The sequence below is a fragment of the Mustela putorius genome, unplaced genomic scaffold (assembly GCF_011764305.1).
Source record: "Mustela putorius furo isolate JIRA1106 unplaced genomic scaffold, ASM1176430v1.1 tig00003858_pilon_pilon_pilon, whole genome shotgun sequence".
Classification (NCBI taxonomy): domain Eukaryota; kingdom Metazoa; phylum Chordata; class Mammalia; order Carnivora; family Mustelidae; genus Mustela; species Mustela putorius.
The window spans coordinates 43,602,850-43,625,601 of NW_025422010.1; the positions used below are offsets into that span (position 1 = coordinate 43,602,850).

At 49.9% G+C, this 22,752-nt stretch overlaps 1 long non-coding RNA gene across 2 annotated transcripts; it reads right to left on the reverse strand.

Moving 5' to 3' along the window:
* Window positions 1-725: 725 nt before the first annotated feature.
* Window positions 726-11,058, reverse strand: LOC106004215. Of its 2 annotated transcripts, none has more exons than XR_006602129.1 (4): window positions 9,646-11,058; window positions 8,845-8,965; window positions 1,812-2,297; window positions 726-973 (listed from the first exon to the last, which is right to left on the reverse strand). It is a non-coding gene; the product is annotated as an uncharacterized LOC106004215 (long non-coding RNA). The 2 variants fall into 2 exon arrangements; XR_001177132.2 differs by having other exon boundaries at window positions 9,641-11,058.
* Between the last annotated feature and the right edge of the window lie 11,694 nt (window positions 11,059-22,752).

Here is a 22,752-nt window from a genome sequence, read left to right on the forward strand (position 1 = left end):
GAAGGCGAACCTCGGAGACAGGCTCCCAGCCTGCAGCAGCCTCAGGTGGGAGAGGGAACTTCCACTTGACATGGGGTCTCGGAGTTTGGGATCCTAGATTATGTCACTGAGTTCAACTAAGACAATTTTGTTTGTAAGACTGAGTTCAACTAAGACAATTTTGTTTGTAAAAATAACCAGAGGATTTGTTTTAAAAGGTTCCAGCACAGGGACGCCTGGGTGACCCAGTGAGTTGAGTGTCCCAGTCTTGACTCCGGCTCAGGTCAGGATCTTGGGGTCGCGGGATCGAGCGCTGCGTCGGTGGGCGGGGGGTGTCCCTGCTCAGTGGGGAGTCTGCTTGGGATTCTTTCTCTACCTCTGCCCCTCCCACTCGTGCTCTCTCTCTAAAAAAAAATTAATAAACCTTATAAAAAAAGTATTCCATTGTGTGTTCTGGGCGAAATGCAAACCGATGAGATAAGACGGTTCATAACTAGCAAAGCAGTATGACTCACTATATGGGGTTCATTATAGCATTTTAAAAAATTTTGGTTATATATGAAAATTTCCATAATAAACGTTGCTAAATAGTGGCCAGAGGATTTTTTTTTTTAAAGGAGAGCCACAGAACCTGTCAGAGATTCACGTATGGGTAAAATCAGAGCTAGCCCCACAGAGCAGGTTTCAATGGGTAAGTTATGAGCAAAAACGGTAAAGTAATAAAATTGTTTCTGGAACACGTGAGACCCAGTTGCCCAATGCACCGTTTATTTTTTTCTCGGTGGGTGAATGTGTATGCCCCCATTCTCCAGCTCTTGCCTCTTTTGTTCTTTGGGGTGTGCTTTGTTGCTGAGACACCCCCAGTCCTCACTTCAGCAGGGGTTGGGCTCCCTGGCTTTTTTGGGTGATTTGATGACACAATAGCTCCTTGCAACAGACACCCAGATGGATGTTCCCGGAGCATGGAGTCCCTCAGAGCGCGGAAGGACGACCTCTGTGAAGATATGGAGCGCAGCAGGGACCATTAGTCACCAAGGATCGTTTGACATTTTGAAATGAACTCACGGGCTCTCATAAATAAGCCCAGACCCTGAATCACGCCTGGGCCAGCGTGGCCGTGGCTGGGGGTTGGGAGGTCCCCGTGTTTCTGCGTCAAGCGCCGTAGGACGCAGTGTATAATGTCTAAATGCGTGTCAAGTGAGCAGCGCGAGAGAAGGGGTCCTCGCTTGTCTCCCCGAGGCCTGCTGTTCGGAGCCACAGTTCCTGCTGGGCGGGTGGATGGTTTCAGTTACTGTCCACACTGGTGACAAGCCTCTCCTCGCTGCTGTGCATGAACTTACCCTCAAGCCTTGGGCCTGGGCCACTTGGGGCCCATTTGGTTGCCCTTTCTTGACCCGGAAGGTGCGCCGGCCAGAAAAGCTTTTCCTTCATGTTGAGACCCTACTGCACAACAGAGCCTCCTCGAGCCTCTCTGCCTCTCTGAGAAATAAGCATTTCATACAGCTTTCACTCTTCCCTGTGAGTAATTAGCTAACACATTTTGAAGGCTTCTGGGGGGTGAGGCATCGTTCAGTTCTTGTGTGAATTACTGTATCCTCACTTAACCCTGTGAAGGGGGGCAGTTATGGTTTCCTTGCTGCATACACAGATGAGAAACCAGAGGGACACCTCCCAAAGCTTGCTGCTCAGTGTGACCTGCCCAGGGACATCCAATGAGCCAGTATGACCAGATCCAGCCCGGCAACCTCTGCATGATCCCGCCTCCCAGGGAGTGCAAGGGAACCAGGCTCCTTGTGGGTACAAATCGAAAAAGGAAAGAAATCCAAAAGTACCTGACTCCTGGAAAGCTCTGGGGTGGGTTTCCCCCGAGGGCCTGGAAAAGTCCAGCAGCAGCACATTTCTGGGCCATGCGGCTATGGGACATTCCAGTACATCCATGGTGACCTGGGGCCTTTGCCAACCAGGGGTTCTTGAGTGACTTAAAAGAATTGTTGATGAAGAATTTATCATGAGGTCACATGTTCTTTCTGACATTCAGGAGCGTCCTCTCTGGGAGAAAGCTGCCCTGTGCCCAGCTGGCCGTGCCGAGCACGTGTTTGGTGACCCTGCAGAAGCTGTCTGAAGAAATGAACAGACAAAGCCCAACACTCAGAGTTCACACAGTGCTTTCTTTCACAATTCGTGTCTCTCTCTGTAACATGGCAGCAGTGCCATAGACCCATTATAGAGATTAGAAAGCAGCAGGCTAGGGTGGCCAGATGTACTGCTTGGTGGCTCGGCCGGGACTCAGATCACACATTCAAAATCGGATTTATCAACTAAAAAAAAAAAAATAGAAAAGGAAGAGAGACGTCAGTGGGATTTTAGGATGACCACCCCCGTGTGTCTCAAGGATTTCTCTCCAGCCCGGGTCTTGTGGACTTCCTGGTTATATACAACCCCCTCCCCTCCCTCCTCCCAGCCCTTGGTGCTGATGAATCAACAGGGTAATTTATAGTCATTCGCCTTGGACAATGAGGGCAGCGTGATGGCTGGACTCATCAGCAGGCCTAGGTGAGAGTGGGTTTCTGGGTTCCCATTTCAAGGAACGTAGATCCTTCCAGGTTGGATGACGATTTAGGATGAATTTTCTTTGCAGTACTTAGATCCATGACAGGGATATAGAACTCACTGAACCTCCTTACTAAAGGTTGAGGAAAGTGGGGAGCAGGTAAGTGGGGAGGAGAGGTGACCTGCCAGACACGGGATCATCTTGGTCCCATTCAGCCCAGGGGAGCCCAGGGCAGTGAGAAGCCTCCTTCAGAGAGGCAGCCACCCCTGCCTGCCCTTGTTAAGAATCTTAGAGTTCTTCTGTGGGCTATTTTGCCGCCCTCCCCCCACAATGGCTGTATCTCCTCGGCCTCTATCCTTTTCCTAGCACCCACTAGCCTGGACAGAAAGTTGGTCCTAACCAAGCGGCCTATAAGACATTCCTTGGACAAAGAGCTTCAGGGCAAACCTTTGAGGCTTCCTTTGCTGACTTGCCGATGAGGATGAAGAAAGGTGGAATGGGCTTCTCCGAGGTCACACAGAGCCAAGCTGGAAACCCCGATTTTCCATTATGAACCCAAAGTCTTTCCGCCCCAGCCCTGAGAAGTCAGTCTCCTGCCTTAACTCCTACAGCCCGTGGTGTCTTTGAGATTCATGTCCCTGAGAGCATATTCATTTGCCAGGAATTCTTACCTTTTTTCAGACTCATAAATACATGTCTCCCCAACGGAACTCTATGCCCTTTGAACCAACTCAATAGGTTATAAAGCAAGCAAGCAAGCAAACAAAAACAATGCAAGCAGGGAAAGAAAAAAGGTGCATCTTGGCCTGGGTAGGACATTATCCTTAAACCTCTGGATGCCTCCTGTCTACCCAGGTACCCCCCAACTCCAACAGGTAGTGGCAGCTCCATGGTAGGGTTTCTGTTTCCAGAAATTAAAATTTTTATTAAGAAGATCACAAGGAAGAAAAAGTATGTGGACAGGACAGCACTGTATTTATTGGACAAAATTTGCACGTAAGTGGACTGCACAGCCCAAGCCTGTGCGGTTCAGTGTCAACGAGGGTCATGCACAGAGAAGGGAAACTGTTGTGGGTGTGTTTCATGTTTCACCCAGTTCAGTAACTGTCCTCGATACTCAAATTGTCCCATATTTGGCCAAGTCTACTTGGCTCCTGTGTCTTTGATAGTTTCTTTCCCATCGCCCAGGACAAGATATTCTAGGCTCATCTTGTACAATTCGCCCAGACATTTCTCCTTCTTTTGGTGGGAAGTGATACACTGCTCTCAAAATTTGGTTACTGAAAACAGCTGAAAAGGTTACTTTGTGTGTGTGTGCTCATTCCACACCACCTCTCTCTCTTCTTCCTTTAGGAGCATTAATACATTCGATACTCTCTCTTTTATACCCGTCATGCAGGCTTCCTTTAACGAGCGCGGCGGGCACACACACACACACACAGACCACATAGCTGTCATTTTGGTTGTCTAAACTTCATTCTCTAGTAGTTTCCTAAGCAAGGGCTATGGAACTCCCATTCCCTCAATTTTGCATGTTGTTGTTGTAATTTTTTTTTTAAGATTTTATTCATTTGACAGACAGAGGTCACCTGTAGGCAGAGAGGCAGGCAGAGAGAGAGAGGAGGAAGCAGGCTCCCCACTGAGCAGAGAGCCCGATGTGGGGCTCGATTTCAGGACCCTGGGATCATGACCTGAGCCGAAGGCAGAGGCTTTAACCCACTGAGCCAGCCAGGCGCCCCCATTTACTCATTTCTGATGTGTATGTTACTGCGGTCACGTGGGCCTGCCCAGCAGCCGGGAAGCTTTCCAAAGCAAGGCTCAGTCTCCACCCGCCGTCCTCTGCATATCAGCAAATGCGCCCAGGCTCTGAACACCCACTTTGCCTACCTGAGTGTCTGCTCTGCGTGGGATCTGGGTCCACTAAGTGTTCAGTCTCGTGTTAGCTCTCAGATGCCTTTCATAACTTTTACAACTAACTCAGCTTTTCTAGTTGGCCTTGGTGAAGGAGTTGGTCTGATTTACTTGGTTTGTCACTAATGGCAGTGGAAATCACATGCCAGTCACTACATGTTGATGACGACCAGTGAGCGGGTCAGGTATTGCTGCTAACGGAGTTGTCGGAATCCCCAAGCTCTCGTGAACCAGCGGCGTCTGGGGAAGGTGACTCATAGACCCAGCATGTGGCATGCCGAGGGCCATGTGTGTGACAGCCAGCCCTGTGAGCTGGACAGATTGCCGAGCTGTCTGAGTAAACAGAATCCAGAAGGGCACCTGAGGTGGCCTGTGCCATGCTGAGCAGATTTGGGATCAGTGCCCAGGGCCCAGGGCCATTGGGGCCTACCTAGCTTCTACAGGTCAACACGAAAATAGGCTCTTTGTTCCACTTTCACAAAGATGGACACAACAAGTACTCAGTGCTGGTTCAACAGCCTGTGGTTAAAAAACTGGAGTCTGAGCCAAAGGTCAGCGTCGGCGCATCCTTGCCAGGGGCTGAGGAAAGGCAAGACAAGGCATTCCTGGAACCAGTGCGTAGTCTTCTTATGGATCTGAACCAAACTGGCGGGGGGGGGGGGGTCGGGTGGGCTCAGTGGGGCTCTGCATAACCTTCACTGGCAAGGGCACAGTGTGGGGCCAGAGTTTCCACATTGCCCAATGCCATCTTCTCGGTGTTGTGGGCTGAAATACATCCTCCTGAATTCACACGTTGGAAGTCCTGATCCCCAGTACCTCGGACTGTAACTGTATTTGGGGAGAGGGCTTTTAAAGATATCCTTATGTTAAATGAGGTTGTGCATGTGGTCCGTGATCCAGCAGGACCTGGTGACCTGACTCGAGCAGGGAGAGACAGCAGAGGCGAGCACGCACAGAGAGAAGGCCGCGTGAGGACGCAGCTAGGAGGTGGCCATGCGCACGCCCAGGAGAGAGGCCTCAGGAGAGTTGAACCGGCCAACACCTTGAACTCTGACTTGCCGCTTCTCAGACTGTAAGTAGATCTATTCCTGGGGTGTGACCCACCTTCCTTGCCGTCTGTGGTGCTTTGTTCTTGGCAGCCCGGGCACACGAATACACCTAGGGTGCCGTCAGACACTCTCAGGCGACAGAGGTGATGGTACCAGGCGACAGAGGTTCCCTGTCCTCCCAGGGCATGCCCCCAGCCCCACCTGGTCCTGCGGTGTCCAGCTTTTGAAAAATCCCTTCCCGGGGCTTCCTTCGCTCCAGCAGAGTCTGTTCTGTTGGCCAGCTTACTCCATTCTCCTTCACCGGCCACCCACTTCCAAAGGAGAACATGCTGGCAGGTTTCTTCTCCGAAGACAGGGAGTCCAGATCTCTGGGGTTTCTGTCCTGAGGGTTGCTGCCACCGGAGTTCCTGGCTCTGCTGGAAGCACCAGCAGGACTTGGGATTGGATTTGCTCCCTGGTGGGGTTCCCACATCACGGGGGGCCGGGACACCTTGCCACGTCATGGGTTGCTGGTGACGTGCAGGAACTTATCATTCCTAAACCTCTTGCCCTGCTGTTTCTAGATCTGTTCCTGGGAGCCAGGCGGGGCTCTCAGGGTCTGAAATGACCCCAACCAAGCTGTGGTTCTTGCCCTCATGGCATGACAGCTGGGGCCTAAGCTAGATGACCTGCAACCCACAGGTCAGCGAGGCCAGGAAGGACTTGGGAAGGCGGAGTGGGCGATGAGGCACTAGTTCACTCCTGGGTGATGAACTTGCCCGCCTGCCACTGCTCCGGGGTGGGGGTGGAGGGACAGCCTGTGCCTGTGCCGACGTGTGTATGGAGTAAGCTGGCCAACAGAACAGACTCTGCTGGAGCGAAGGAAGCCCCGGGAAGGGATTTTTCAAAAGCTGGACACCGCAGGACCAGGTGGGGCTGGGGGCATGCCCTGGGAGGACAGGGAACCTCTGTCGCCTGGTACACAAATCACATTTCCTTTTGTCCTGCAGGCAATGGCACATGCATGAAATTCACTTTTTACTTATTGACCACAAAGCACTAGAAACCAAGATTTCAGGCAGAAGGAAGGGCACCGGTAATGAACAGGTTCTGCTTAAACTCAGCTCCTAGTAAACATACAAGTGATAGGATACCTCCCACGCATTCCCTCCCTTTGCTAGTCCTAAAACCTGAAAGACTGCTCCAGCAACAACCTTCATTCTAGATAATTCTGTATATCTAATTTGAACACCAAAGTGATAATTTTAAAATCTGAGTCATGTATAAACCTCTTTTTAAAAAGAGGAAACCTGGGTGGCTGAGTCAGTTAAGCGTCCGAGTTCGGCTCAGGTCATGATCTTGGGGTCCTGGGATCCAGCCTCATGGTGGGCTCCCCACTCAGCAGGCAGTCTGCTTCCCCCTCTGCTTCTCCCCAGCGCCCCCCCCCCCTTTGCTCATGCTCTATCTCAAATAAATAAAATCTTTAAAAATAAATTAAAAAAGGAAACCAAAAGTCTAATGATCCTCTCAGGGATAACAAATTATTTCACCTATATTACTTAAATAACTATGAACACAACATTATTTAAGCTCTGTATGCTTAATAGCCCTTACCCAACGCTAACCAAGACCAGTATACAAATGAAAGGCACAAAGTCTCCACACCAGTGAAACTCATGGTAGCACGTTTTCTTGAACAGGATCCGCCATGTGATTTTCCTGAACCCAACACTGAATATCGTGTTTAGTGACACCACCTGTGTGGTGCGATGAAGCAGTTACTCCGTGTGTCTCCCCCACTGGAAAACCTGCAAACACCCCACTTGCACTTCTAGAACACTGTGATGTTGTTCATGAATGAGGTCCTCCTTTCCATTCTTTTAAACAATATTTTGTGGCTCTAAAATCTCTAGAAACTGGTATGAGATGATCTTTTCATATGCCCGTGGAACATGTTTACGTTGATTTTTAAGATTTTTGTTCAAAGGAAAATTGAAATTCTCATGGAGGGGTCAGGGACCTTCGGAATATATCTGGTGCTTCTCAGGGTGTTTGTAAACCCCAAGTCAATGGATTTGAGGTTCTGGCTTTCCTCTGAGCAGCTTTCCATCTGCTTCCCTCTGGTCTGCGTTTGTACCCCGCTACTCTAAGGCCCCGTGGGGCTGGGTCCCCAGAAGGTGCATGGGCCTGGCTTGTTTTTATTTTTCTTTCCCTGGGTGGGGCCAGGTGCGCGTGATGTGTGCAGCGCAACCAAAACCAGAGCGCCGTCGAGCTGCCCGAGGGAATGCTCCCGGCTCCACTGGGGCTCCCCAGCTGTCTGGCGTGTCCCTAGGTCTCTGGGCTGGGGCTGGCCCAGGGAGGGGACTCTGCCACACAGCGGATCCTGGCTGGGGACTGGCTGCTGACCGCGCCTCCACCGGAGGAAAAAATAGCAGTTCGGTCCTTGGAAAAAACTAGCGCCTCACACGACCGGAATAGCAACTGGAGACGTAGTTAAAAACAGAAACACCTGCCGCGGAATGGTGACAGGAAATGAAATTTCAGAAATGCCGCCCTGCAGCCCTCCAGGGAGGCAGCAGCCCCTCCCTCTGCTTTGGTCGCCAGCTGGGACCTGCCCCCACAGGGAAAGCCCCGCCCCCGTTCACCCGCGCCCCCCCCCCCCGTGGACCAGCGGGGGCCAGGCGCTGAGGCAGGTGCAGGGGGCCCGCGGGGGTCCGCGGAGGGGGCCCGCCTGGTGCAGTGCAGCAGCATGTGCTGCGGGTGGCTGAGACCCCTGGCTCCCATGTCGGACCTCCTGGCTGGTAACAGAGTCAGGGAGAGTGGGTCATGGAGTGAAGGGGGCTGGGTGGCCCCCTGAGTCCCACCAAGCACAGCCTTCCTTAGGTGGACCCTACAGCTCCTGGCGGGTCCTTAAGACAGATGACGGCTCTTCAGAGGTCTCCTTGGGGCTTTTCGGGAAAGAGGAGGAGTGCTGTGTTCAGTCTGGGGCAGGGTCTGCAAAGCGGGGTACACACATTCCAGAGGGTGTGGAAGATCCTCCGTGGGGTCCGGGAAAGGAACCATGAGTCTGTTTAATGTTTGCCTTCGGGGAAAGAGAAAGCTGTGCAGCGTTATCAACATCAAATGTCTATGAACTCTGGCCCCTGACCCCTGAGGGTGGTGAGGGAGGGGAGCCCGAGGGAGAAGTGGGGCCTGAAGCTCGGGCCGGGCACGCTGGAGGGAACGAGAGATTCGATTCTCTACACTCAAGTAAGCTAACTCGGAAAATGACAGGTGGCCTTAAGTCATCCTTGTAAGGGAACCTGGGACTGGAGAGGACCGTGATTTGGAAATCAGTGTGAGCGGCCCTTGGATGGCAGAGCTGACTTTTCTCACCTCCGCGGGAGCTTCTAGTGAGCCAGGTTATGAGGTCAAACCACAGAGCTTCCCGCAGATCTGACCAGGAGATGGCCGAACCTGGGACTTGACATCCGTAGGCGCTGATGTCCACCGTGGCCTGACTCACCAGGGAAAAGTAAGACACGTACACATACTGTTAATTTCATCTTGATTGCACCCTTTTCAATCTTTTTTGCGGATGTTTTTCCTTATATGGAAAATGTAATGTGTACGTAAATAGATACAACGCATAAAATAAGACAAAGAGAACCGAAGTGGAGGCGTGAACAGCGCTTTGTCCGCAGGTAAGGGGGGGCGGTTGCAGCGCAAACACTCAAGGATGGCTGATCTAGCTTTTCAAACTGGAGGTGCCTCAGAATTACCAGGAGGCTTGTTAAAACACAGGTCTCTGGGCCCACCTCCAGGGTTTCCGAGTCACTCCCTCTGGGGTGGGACTTGAGAGTCTGGGCTTCTAACAGGTCCCCAGGTGCTGTTGCTGCATCTGGGGCCTGTGGGGTCTACAGGAGTGGGCCCAGCCCAAGGGGAAGCAGGCCAACGCTAGGCCAGGTCAGCCTGTCTCATGGTGAAGACCAGGGTCACCCTGAAGACCATGGATAGCCACCTCCCAGCTGGCCACACGGCCTGGAAGTTTCCCGCAGGGACAGATCCTTTAGCCTGAAGCCTGGCTTTGCAACCATATCTAGAAAGGGGGGAGCTAGAAACAGCGCTAAGGGACCGCTCAGCTGCCCGGTGCACAGGTGGGGGTTAAGGGGTTTAGAGCCCACCTCCTTACCTCACCTGAGGACACAGGGCTTGGAACTCCCAGGCTGTGATGTCGCAGAGATCTGATGGCATCTCTGCAGGGACTCGCTAGCTTTTGACCTCAAATCTTCAATAAGGTAAACTTTGTGCAACGAGACAAAACAATCTTATTTTTCCACTCTCTTGCTGCCTCTGAGAGGGTGGTACTGGAGGAGGAACTGAACTACCCCTGGGGGAAGGGGCGGGGGCAGGAGCTGGGTGGGGTGGTCTGCTGGGGGGCGGGCAGGAGGAGGAAGCTGTGGTCAGCACTGGGGGGACTTGAGAAGGCAGCTGTGAGCAGTGTGTGTGTGTGGCGGGGGTTGGGGAATAGTTCAGGCCTCACACTGCTCCCCTGTCCCTTGCACTCAGCAGGTGGGGCAAAGATGGGGCTGAGTCCGGCATCTCTCATCCGGTGGCAAAGGCCTGGTGCGGAGGTCTGGGCCCTGGCACAGGGTGGTGGTTTTCCCCCATCCCCCTCTGCTCTGGGCTCCCTCCCACAAATAGTCACAGCCAACTTCTTTTCTTTCTTTCTCTTTCTTTCTTTCTTTCTTTCTTTCCTTCTTTCTTTCCTTCTTTCTTTCTTCTTTCAGCATTTTTCCAGGGAGTCTCTTGAAAACCAGAAGCAGTAACACACCAAGGGATGTAGTTCTGATGGCAGGATTTCAAGCTCAGGCTAGGAGGTAAAGAGTCAGTGTCCCTTATAAACGGGCCCCCCATCACATCCATCCCTAGGCCGTGTGCTTCAGAGGGAAGGCCTGCTGGCAGGTCGTTTTTCTGCACCTGCCTACCCTGGCTGCCAGTGAAGAATATTAGAATTCCAGCCCGTGGCACGTAGCCTGCAGGGAGCAGCCGAGCCCCCAGTGTGGCCAGGCACAGGCGCTGGCCTGCTAGCCGGTTAGGGTAGGGGCTGGGGTTGGGGGAGGGGGCCTGCGCTCCTTCCTTCCTCAGCACTCCTCATGGGGCCCAGGGTTTGTCCTTAGGGGTAATTATGGAGCCTCCTTTACCCACAGCATAGTTGCCTATGAGAAGCCAGTGAGAACAGTGTGGGTTCTCAAGACTGGGGTCCAAATCCTTACCGCCAGCTGCTGGCCTTGAGCCATGGGTGATGAGGGCGCCCGCTGTGGATGGAACCGGGGATGCGGCAAATGTGTGCAGAGTGCCAGGCCCTTGGGGTGCTCCCCTGCAACCTCATTATGGACTGCTTCAATAGGACTACATTTGAAAAGCCCTTGTGGGTTACTGCACTGAAAGCTAAACTTGGAGAACTTATCCTGGGTTCCCTGGGTACATGAAGGTGAGAGATCTTAACTCATTCATTCACGCACACAGAAATCCTGAGTACAGCTCAGACAATGAACTAATAAGTATATAAGAACAAAGAACAGTAAAGACCCCTCTGGGAGGGGTGCCTGGAAGGCTCAGTCAGTTAAGCATCTGCCTTCGGTGGTTCAGACCATGATCTCAGGGTCCTGGGATGGAGCCCGAGTCAGGCTCCCTGCTCAGTGGGGAGGCTGCTTCTCCCTCTCCTCCCCTCCCTGCTGTCCGTCCCCCACTTGTGCTCTTTCCCTCTCTCTCTCAAATAAATGAATAAAATCTTAAAAAAAAAAAAAAAAGCTTCTCTGGGAGGGGTTTTCATGCAGAAGGGCTTTGAGGCTCGGGGTGGGTCTCCCTGGAGACTGTGCTGCTGGGGGAGGCAGGGAGAGGGAGGTAAGGGCTGGGCTGGCAGCGGGCACAGCCAGAGCAGGCACAGCCAGTAGAGGGAAGCCCATGTCCACCCCCAGGCAACGCAGCAGAAGAATCACAAAGCGGCTGCCTTGCCTAAGGGCTCACAGTGAGACAAAGGGGAGGCTGAGGCTGGAGGGGTCTGGGTCCAGGCAAGGCTCCTGGTCCCTACGAGAGTCCTTCTCGGCTCACCTTACCTCCTAGAGGCAACCTGCTGTGCCAAAGGCCATGGAGACAGGGCTTTGGACTCAGACCTGGAAGCAGATCCTGCCCTCCTGCTTTGTGTTGGTAAGGTCATTTGAGTGCTCTGAGCCGCAGTTTTTCCATCTGTACAATAGTGCTAATTCTATCTCCTTATTCACTCCACTCAGGAGAACCAGGTGAGATCATAAGAAGTGCTTTGAGGACAATAGTGCCTATACTTGATACCTACCGAGTCTACAGCGACAGCCTCCTCCCCAAAGGGGCTTTTATATTTTAAAAACAGAAAATCCATAAGGAAACCCCTCAAATGTCACCGCAACATGGAGGAATCTGACCTTTCGCCCTCATTTACGGAGGCGAGCGAGGCAAGGACCCCCACAGATGGATGGCGTGAGAGGAAAAGCTGAATCCGGGTGCAGCTCTGCGCGGTGCGGGGTGGACGCGGCCGGCTCCCCCTCAGCTGGCCGACCGACACCGGCGTTAAGGCCCGAGAAGCTCCAGCCAATGTCCCGGGTTCAGTGGCTGCAAAGCTGGCCAGTGGGCAGCTGCTTCCTTCGAGATGGACCCAGGGGACGGCATCGAGACAGCAAGGGCCACCTGTCTGCCCCCTGCGTCCCTGCCTGGGGCACTGGCTGGTCTCCTGGGCTCTCCCCACCTCGTGCTTTCATCTGAGCCTTCACCTGGCCACGCACAGCTACCGACCCAGGACCTCTGAGAGCAGAGGTCTGGCCCTCTGCCTGCTTTTGCATGGCCTGTGAGCTGAGAAGAGTTTTCACACACCGAAATGGTGTGAAATTCTTAAAAAAAAAAAAAAGGTAATATTTTGTGACATGTGACAGTCACACAATTCAAATGTCAGTGTCCATAAATAGGGCCTTGTTCCCTCGTTGTGTAGTCTTCGGCCGCTTTGACGCTACAGGCAGGGCTGGAGGAGGGGCGACAGAGGACAGATGGCCCGAAAAACCTGAACTACCTATTATCTGGTGCTTTGCAGAGAAAGTGCGCCGATCCCTGACTTAGATCCCTCCTTCCAGGGGCATTTGAACTTTAATGGACTCTCCTGTCTTAAGCAGCAGAGATGAAGTCCTTCATGGCTGACTCTAGACGCCTATCCCTGGCAAGTGGCTCCCTCCGGCTGACTGGGCCAGGAGAAGGTGTGGGGAAAATTAGAGCCGAGGAACAAAGGGCCCCCAGGTTGTGAAAGAGCAGACTGGAGTTTCTAATTCTGGCTTCCACTAACTAATAATTATGTGATCTGAGCGAAACGGCTCCTCCGGTCCTGGTGCTTTTCTCACCCATTCAGAATCTGCCCTCTTGGCCTCAAACGGGGAGATAATAGCTGTGAAATGCTTTGTGATTTAAAGCATCACTCAAATGCAAAGATCAGCCAGGCTCTCTCAGGTACAGGGCTTCTCTCCAGGCGCAGGGAGCAGAAGGGACCGCGAGTGTCGCGTGTCGCAGTGCCCTTCTCCTCCATCCCGAGTCAAGATGCTTGGCTTGGCAACAAGACTGTGGTAGATCCGTGGCATCTGTGCCGTTGACGTTCAGTCATTCCCAAGCCACCCGGAAGGTCCCCGGCTGTCCACTTGTCATTTTGCTGAGACCCAGAACCGAGTTACTGGGTTGCTGCTTACTGAGTGAATCTAGCAGACGGGACAAGCAGCCTCATCCCAGGACGGCTCCCTCTTCTCTTGTTAGAACAGATGTAATAACTAATAAAGTGATTTAAAACTTCCTTTATAAATAACGGCTCTGTATTCCTGACACAGGCCCTCTCAAAAGTCTGGGGGAGGAGCTCCCTAGGAGTGCGGTGGGTCCACAGTAAAGCATTTCCATGCAATCAGGAGACTCTGGCCTGAGGCGGCCCTGTCCAGAGTCTGTCCAACCTGCCTTTAAGAAAAACTCCAGGAAGTGGCTTCCTTTTATGGCAGTCCCAGTTTCCGTTTCCTAGAAATAGCTGATTCCAACAGCACCTGATGATCACAAGTCCCAGGTCACCTGAGGGGGCCCGAGGCCAGGAATGGATGACAGCCACATTTTATTTGGACACCAGGCCATGCCCCGCAGCGGCCCTGGCGCGCACAACAGAACGTGCAGCTAGTGTGTTCGTTTCCATTTGGCTAACAGACACGTGTGCTCTTAAAAATGCAGACCCACACGGGAGCCCGGGCCGAAGACAGTGGGTGACAAATTGAATCACCTGGGTTTTCTTGTTTGTAATAACTAGCCTAGGCCGACGGTGCGAGTCGGCCAGTTGTGTGCTATTTTAAACCCTTCCTGCTCTTTTTCTCATTTGTGCCAAGGGCGCACAAAGCTGCCTAGCAGGAAGGAATTCAATCAGCATTAGAAGAATGCACTGAAGTTCTGTTTCCTAAGCCCCAGGGGAGATGTGAGTGGGAGAGGAGGACCCGGCTGGCCGAGGACAGAGTCCTTCCTGTGTGTCTGTTTCTCCGGGCCAGGCACTGGACCCAGCTGACGAAGGCTGGTGGGAGGTTGTCTGGTAGCAAGGAGAGGCCTGGGAAAGAGTGGGGACCAGGAGGGGGTGGAAACATTTCCTGAGGCTTCATCCTGGCCCAGAGTTTCCATCTGCCGCCCCCAGAGTCCCATTCTTCTGCCTGGCCAGGTCCAACTGGCTCTGGTGGAAAGGGCTGCAGGCAGGACTAGTCGTCACCCTGTCCTTACCCTGATCCTTACCCCCTCCCAAGGCCAGAAGACTTATGGAGCCATGTTGTCTTTCTTGCGCCCTCTAGTCAAGTGCCTGGCTGCTGGACTGAAGGTCACCTTTTTCTCTGATCTCCCTCTCTGGTCAGTCTCACAATTAACACATTTTTGTCCTCTCCCCAGTCTTCTCGCCTTTTCTGAAATGATATGCAAATCCCCCTTTACACTTGGGAGTGTTGGGGACGGTTCCGTGGGGTGCGACACCTCCGTGTGGCCATCCCACCGCTTGGGTTCACTGTGGAAGCTGGAGACCCCACTGGCCCGCCTCCCAAGTCCCAACAGTGCGGTTCCTTCGCTCCGTACTGATGTGCGAGTGAGTGGGGCTAGCAGTCCTTCCCTGGCCCAGCTCCTCCTGAGGCCTCAGGGGGTCAAACCACATCATTGTGGGAATGATGGGAGGGGAGGCAGCGATGTAGGATTAATTCCATCTTAAAAGAGGCACCACACAGCTTTGTATCTGCTAAGGGGGTCAGGCTGGCCTTGCGGATAATAGGCGAGTGTGTGTGAGCCCCTGGTGTGGTGCCCACAGGCGCTGGAAGAAGATACACGGATGCCAGTAGCATCTGATTATTATGAACACCATGGAATAGACAGGTACTTTCTATGGATGAAGTACTTTACATCCAAGGGAATTTTGGGACCATAGCTAATATAATCTATGATTTCAGAGACCTTTAAATGCTGAAAAGTTTTGAGAAAAGGTAGGTCCCAGGTTGGCCCCCCCCGGGAGGTTGTGCCAACCCAACGGCCAGCATGGGCTCAGCTTCCCCAGTCTGTTCTGGGATCAGCTTCTCCTGGTTCAGTTCTGCAACCTCACCGAGACTCGTTGCCCCCTCATCTGCAAAATGGCGGAACTGCCCTACTTCACAGGATTGGCAGAGGCGTCAAACGCAATGACAGAAGGAACTCCTCCTGGAATGAAGTCATAAAGAGAAGGTGAGGCACTGGGGAGACCAGAAGCCCCGAAGTCTGGAGACCCGAGTTGGAGAGAGAGTCTTTCCTTGCCTCGGGCTTCCTGTGCCCTGATGTACTCTGTTGGCATCTCCCCCATTTGTGCCATCTTTCCTGATCAAAATAGACTGTTACTCAAGTCCAGAGCTTTTCGTTCCTCTTTTGTGTTCATAGCCCGGCCGCCTATGAAGCCCCTGTAGAGCCTGACCACGGGGAAATCCATTTGCTGATGCCCAAGAGAAGGGGCTCCCAGAAACCCAAGGAAAATCATCTGTTGTGAAGCTGGAGGATTTCTTCTCATGACACCGTTTTATAGACAGGGAGCACACGAAGGGTTCCTAAAGATCTCGAGTCCACCTGCCTCGAACAAACGCACCAACCCCAGGGGTATGTGGTATGTGAGAAACACGCACTAAGGCGCATCGATTTCACTCTCATATGATCTCCCTGATATGAGGACGTGGAGATGCAACATGGGGGGTTAAGGGGGTAGGAGAAGAATCAATGAAACAAGATGGGACTGGGAGGGAGACAAACCATGTGACTCTTAATCTCACAAAACAAACTGAGGATTGCTGGGGGGAGGGGGGTTGGGAGGAGGGGGTGGGGTTATGGACATTGGGGAGGGTATGTGCTATGGTGAGTGCTGTGAAGTGTGTAAACCTGGCGATTCACAGACCTGTACCCCTGGGGATAAAAATACATGTTTATTAAAACAAAAATTTAAAAAAAGTAGTACAAGTGGGGAGTTAAGTCATTTTAATATCAAATATGGATGTTTCAGAAAATGCAAATTGCTCCCTGATCAAGATTAAATGCAAGGCTTCAAAGAAGTTTTGGGCTTGCAGCTTAAAGCAGACATCCACTTTGAGTCTACTTTGCCTCGGTGACCCTAGACATCATTCTGGCAGAAGGGACTAAGGAGTCACACTTAGGGATCTTTTTCCATCTTTTGATGGAAGACAGTGAACGAAGAACATCTTACAAAGTAAGATAGCGGCCCCCGACCCCTCCCAGGGCCTAGAAGTGATGGTCCTGAAGACCTCTGCTTCCTTCATGGAACCAGGGTCAAAGGCATAAGCCACAGAAAAATGAGACTTCTCAGAAAAGTGCAGATGTCCTAACTTCTCAAATAAAATGTTAGCACCCAGAATGTGGGTTTTTTTCAGGCCGCTTAGTCCTCCTTTGTTTGCTCCGCAAACAGCATAGTATCTTTGACCAAATAGATTTCAAGGGGACTTGATGCAGCTGCCAGCCTCGTGGACACCGATCCTAGGCGGCAGATGAAGGATCTGGTGGGAGGATCTGGTGAGCAGCAAAGCCAGCCGCTGGGGCACAGTGGTCTGCTGTCTGTCAGCGGAGAGATCTCGGAGACCCCAGAAAGGCCGAGAGAAGGCTTCATAAAGAAGGGAGCCTGAGGCTTATCCCATTGGAAGGCAAACCGCTCAAGGGGAAGGAAGCAGTGATCAGCAGGGGTGAAGGGGGACCTCGGAATCCCACCGGTGCTGCCCCTCAGCGTGTGGCCTCACAGGTGCATTCACTGGAGATGGGCTTCTCCCCTGAAAAAGAGGGGGTCCTTCCCTTGCAGAGTTTAAGGATTAAAGGCAACTATCTAAATACTCGAGAGCATGCTTCACTCAAATACCCATAAATGGTGGTTTTGTCACTTGCCCATAGAATGTCTAATACCTAGGACTTGCTCAGGTTGACTAAATGGCTAAATGAGGGCTTGGTCAGATGTTTATCTAAAGCAGTGGTTCTCCAGTGGAGCAATTTTGCCCATGTCTGAAGGCATTTTGGATTGCTGCTGCTGGGGGTGTGTGTGCGGACGTGTGTGTGTGTTTGTATGATTAACAAGTAGCTGGAGAGCAGGGATGTTTCTAAACATCCTGCAATACACAGGACAGCGCCCCCCCCCCCCCCGTGTTATTGCCCCAAATGTCAGTAGTGCTGAGGTGGAAAACAAGGGAGAAGCTGGGGTTCACCCACCCCGATGAGGGGAGGGAGGGAAGCAAATAGATTTACAATTCTGGGATCTGGCGGCAAATGAGAATTCCTGCAGATATCCTTGGGAGAGGAATCCTCTTCTCAATGAGGACAGCTTTAGCAGTCATAACATACAAGGTTAAGTTAGAGAAACTGGATTCTCACTTGATACTCAGAGATCAGTGGACTGACCTCAGCTCTTTGGTCAGACGTGAAATAGCTATAGACATGAGAGGGGCAGCATGGGGAAGCAGTTGGAGGTTGCAGTGGGGTCCAGCACACACACACAAAAAGGGGGGGCATCACATACCAGTAATAGATGAGGCCCATCTCTCATTTTTAAAAAAAGATTTTCTTTTTAAGTAATCGCTCCACACAGTGTGGGGCTGGAACTCAAAACCCTGAGATCAAAAGTCACACACTCTACTGACTGTGAGCTAGCCAGGCACCCCCCACTCCATTTTTTCCCCCTAGGATAAGGCAAACTACATTTAAGAGACTATAAAGCACTAAACAAAGGGAGGTTCCCATGATTAGGGAAAGACTAATCCCTCAGAAAGTCAACGAAGGTATCTGGCAGAACCAATATCTGTTCATCCTAGGGCCTTCGAGATGAAATTAACAATCTAAGTAAAAATCGTGACCCGAACACAGTTTTGGCCAATTTTTGACTTTTCAGTTGCTGGCAGAACACTTTGGTGCCCAATAAGAGTCCACACATCAATTCTGAAAATAAGAATTAGTGCTTAAGCCCAGCCCAGGTCCTTCCTGGTCACAACAGGAATACAAAGTAACCCTGTTGTATTAAGTGCTAGTGAAATCTTTGGTTGGCAAGCCCAGGAATTCTGGAACCAGAGTTCAATGGAAAATGCTCACATCTCAGTTGTATAATCTTTCTGAAGATGCTTTTGGATTTGGGGATTCTAGTTTTTACCTTAAGCTAGTTAAACTTTTAAGCCTCAGCTTTCCCCCCGCAAAATGGAAAGAAGGGTCCGTGCCTGCACCCCTAGGGCTGCGGTAAAATGAAATAAGATTAACCACCTGAGTTCACTTTGTACTGACTGGGTCACCCAACTGAAGGTATTGTTTTAAAACCCGTGGGCTTTTTACTTTTGGTTTACATTGCTCTTTACCAGTACTTCCCGTTTTCCCAGAGCTGGGCTGGGTTTTAAGCAGCAGAATATGAGGGATACGACCCAGAAATGCCTATTAGTCCACCTCCCAGCACCTCTCGAGTTTTGTTTCTGGAGCTTCATGTCCTCCTCACAGGGAATCATTCCCACTTTACAGATAAAGAAAATGAGACTCCAAGTATACAGTCTGCAAAATATAGGATGAGATGCCCTCGGTAAGCCAGAAAAGAAGGGAGCTTGAATTGAAATGAAATCCAAAGCTGAAAAATAAGCTTTGTGGGCCCAGTCCAGAAGCAGCTTCCAGGATGAAATGACCAGGCACAGGACATGACTAAAAAATGAGGTGTTGTCTACAAGGTAGTATGCTCAGTTCCTGTCAGTGTTCTCCTTGGATTTCAAGGCCTCAGAGAGCCAGACTTGGAGTCCATTTGATTCTGTCTTTTACCTGGGAAGATATACCTAAGGGTGTCCAAGTAGTGGTGATGGAAGGGAAGGCAGAAGAACGTTATTCCTGGCAAAGTTAAAAGAAGTAGGGTCAAGGGCTGAAGGAGGTCACTGAAAGGGTTGAGGAAATGGAATAACAAAAGCAAGGTTGATCTATTAGTAAAGAAAGTAAAAGTGAAAGGACCATTTCTGTAATCTTTGACCGTGATCTTTTGACCTGAAGCTGTATTTTCCAGAAAGCTGTAGGAATCACCTGCTCGGGAAGAGAAAACATAAAATATGATCCTGACTCCAGAGTCCTCACCGAAAGCTTCTAGGCCTGAGAATAAGATTGGTTTGGTTTTCGTGTGGATCAGGAGAAGCCACTGGGGGGTAGACCAGGAAAAGGAGATGCTGAGAGTGTGCTTCCTCAACTTCAGAATGAGACTGTGGTTCTCAGAATTGGAACCTCTGCCATGTACGGAAAAGACAATCTCGGAAGGTATGTCTAGCTCCTAGACAACTGGGACTTCCAGAATTAGAAAGAAACATCCTAAGCCGTACCACTGGTGACTTCACACGTGTGGAAAGAAGAATGTACTTTCCAAGAAGTACAAATTCGGTAACATATGGAATTTGAGCGGAGGAAAGCTCCACTGAATCCAAACTCCACCAAGAACCCATTCATAATCTGTTCTGACAGTAGTCAGATACAGAAAAGAAGTCCTCAGCTGAGGTAGTAGTACAGACTGTTTTAAGCAAGTAGCTTTAAGAGCGGCTTTCAGACACCCACACAATTATTTTCACACATACGCAATTCTTAAAATTATTTCCAGCAAGTTCTTGCAGACTCTACCAACATGGAAGAAATGAATTAGTCCATCTTTCCTGTTTTTCTCTGTGGTTTTAAAGTCTTACTTTCAGAAGACTTTTCTTCACAAGTGGTATTAACCATGTCTTAATAATTAATAGGCATGGCTATTTCTTATTAACTCTATTAATCATATTCTTCTGTCACCCAACAGTGAACCTTGAAGACTTTAAATAAAGGTCATTTACACATACATCATCAGCATTAGCAAAATCCACAAGCTACCAATCTTTTTTGAAATATTATTTGTTTAGTTGTAAATCCGTCTTTAAAGTACAATGCCTGGTTTCCCGATTTCAGCACATTACATCTATGACTCAGGTAGTCCTGAAATCACTACCCCATTCAGGTCACTTGTTATGATGTCTTGGTAATTCCCCTAAAATTGCAGCAACAGAAAATGTCAAAAGTTCCACTGTTTGCTTTTGATCTTGGGAAATGTCATGGAAGATACGAGCCTTGGTGCTTTGAAAGGGAAATACCAACATTTATTTCCTGGTTTTAAATACTAATTATTGCATTCTTACAGTGCCAGAATCACATTTTAAAAGCCTTCTCATGTTTCAATTAGTAGAGGCTAACTACTGTTGACTTATCCAAGAGCATTCTAATTTAACAGCCCCTCCATCTGTCGCTGGGGCATAGGTCGGTCATACCTATATTTTGAGATTTTGTGCAGCCTTTAAGATGGTGAGACTGACCTTCCCCATCTTGATGTTCAATATTAATGTATGCAATAAATTATGCATAACACTGCTAGAGACTTTGGGTAAACATTGAAATGCGCTGGTAGGCACTGAACAAAAATTTATATAATCTTTGGCCTTCCTTTCCCATTTCAAACTAGCAAGGTTCTTAGTACCAAGCCAGTTCTTTTCAGTTTTTTGTTGTATATTCAGCTGAATATCATAGGTCTTTTTTTTTTTTTAAAGGATTTTATTTATTTGATAGAGATCACAAGTAGGCAGAGAGGCAGGCAGAGGGAGAAGGGGAAGCAGGCTCCCTGCTGAGCAAAGAGCCCGATGTGAATGCGGGGCTCGATCCCAGGACCCTGAGATCATGACCTGAGCTGAAGGCAGAGACTTAACCCACTGAGCCACCCAGGGGCCCCTCATAGGTCCTTCTCAAGACTTTCATGTTTAATAAGTTATTTATGTAACTTAGAGAGATTTAAGATTTATAATTTTAAAACACAAAGGCATCAGGTTTCAACACCTCTGTCTTCCAGGAGACCTTTCCAGAACACCCAGAAGGGCTAGAGATCTATGGTTTCTCTTCAGCTGTTTTCCTCTTTGGCCTACCAATTTCCACCTCTCATTGGTGAACTCTACCTACTATTTAAAGTATCTAAATGTTTTTCTCTAAGGAAGGTCTCCTGCATTGGTGTATAAATGTTACCTTTAAAATGTAAAAGGAGATAAACATTAATACAAAAGGAGCATGGAAAATCCCAAGTGGGCAAGAATATTTAATTCTTTCATGTTTTCAATTATTTCTCATGGTCAGCTTGAAGATCCTTTAAAGGGAATAATTACTCTAAGATATCCAAGAAGTAAAGTATGGCAGTTGAAAGAAAACAGCTAGTCTTCTTTGGTGGGGGAGGGGCAGAGAGAACATCTTAAGCAGGCTCTCCATCTCCTGACCGAGATCATGACCTGAGCCAAAATCAAGAGTCAGACCCTTAACTGACTGAGCCACCCAGGCGCCCCAAGAAAACAGCTATTCTTAATCTTTATTAAATGCAGTCTCAGTAGGTTTTTCAATGTCCCTTCCGAATTCATCAGTGCCCCACTGCCCAGTTACTCAATCACTATCAGGAAACGGGAAGGTATAGAATAGCCATCAAACAAGTTTACTGCAGCTGACTTCTGCTGTGGAAGTATACAGTCATGAAAAAGATGTTCACTATATAGTATAAACACCCCTAGTCTCGCTTATTTACGAAAAGTTTTGGAATGATAGAAGTAGAAATTTAAGCGGGACCGGGAATGGGGGGGTGGAGTTGGTAGTATGTTGAGAACCACCGTCTGGTTTTCATGCTAAGGGAGCCACTGATAAGAATAACTGGGGAGGGTATGTGTTATGGTGAGCGCTGGGTGTTAAGACTGATGAATCATAGACCTGTACCTGTGAAACAAATATTACATATTAAGAAATAACTTTAAAAATTTTGAAGTGTAGGAACATGCCTGTACCTATTTTCAAAACCTGATTATTCTAGCCTTCTTTTTCCTTTTTAAAGACTTTATTTATTTATTTGACAGATCACAAGTAGGCAGAGAGGCAGGCAGAGAGAGGAGGAAGCAGGCTCCCCGCTGAGCAGAGAGCCCGATGTGGGGCTCGATCCCAGGGCCCTGGGATCATGACCTGAGCAGAAGGCAGAGGCTTAACCCACTGAGCCACTCAGGCGCCCCTAGCCCTCTTTATTCTTGATAAAAACGGGCTTTGCAATGGAATTCTTTCGTTAAGATCCAGTATAGAGAGATCAACGTGCCATCATACCTGAGCTACCAGCCAAACCAAGTGCTTTCAGCCCGGCACCAGCCCTCCGAGGCCGGGAAAATGGAGGATGATTACCTCTGCTATCCAACAGCTTGCTTTGCTCCACTTTGCTTTTATGATAGCCCCAGTTTACTACCCGTTTTGTTAAGCAAAACACATCAGAGGAGGATTTACACTTTTTAACTGCTTCCTTAGGACTTTCCAGCTTACAAAGGGTTTTACAGAACATTTAACTTCAGATAGTGGGGAAAACATGTAACGTTTCCCTCCTTAACCATTCACACTGCAGACCCACGACTGGTGGCAATTCCCTGATAAAGGCAGGTGCACAGGTTTCCTAGAGCCTCTCTCCCTGTCCTTCCCTACGCAAGAAAATGAATGCAAACACCGAGGAAAGGCAGTTCTAGACTTAGAACTTGGATAAGTGCTTCTCAGTTTTGCTAACATTTTCAGGCAGCTTTGGCTTCCTCTGGCAAGGAAAGTCTCCAAAGTAGATTATTTGCAAGGTCCTCTGAAAGATCTTGACCTTATATGAGGTACTAGAAATTCATATTCGTTGGTTGTTTAGTCTATGCTGGGAGTTGTAGAAGT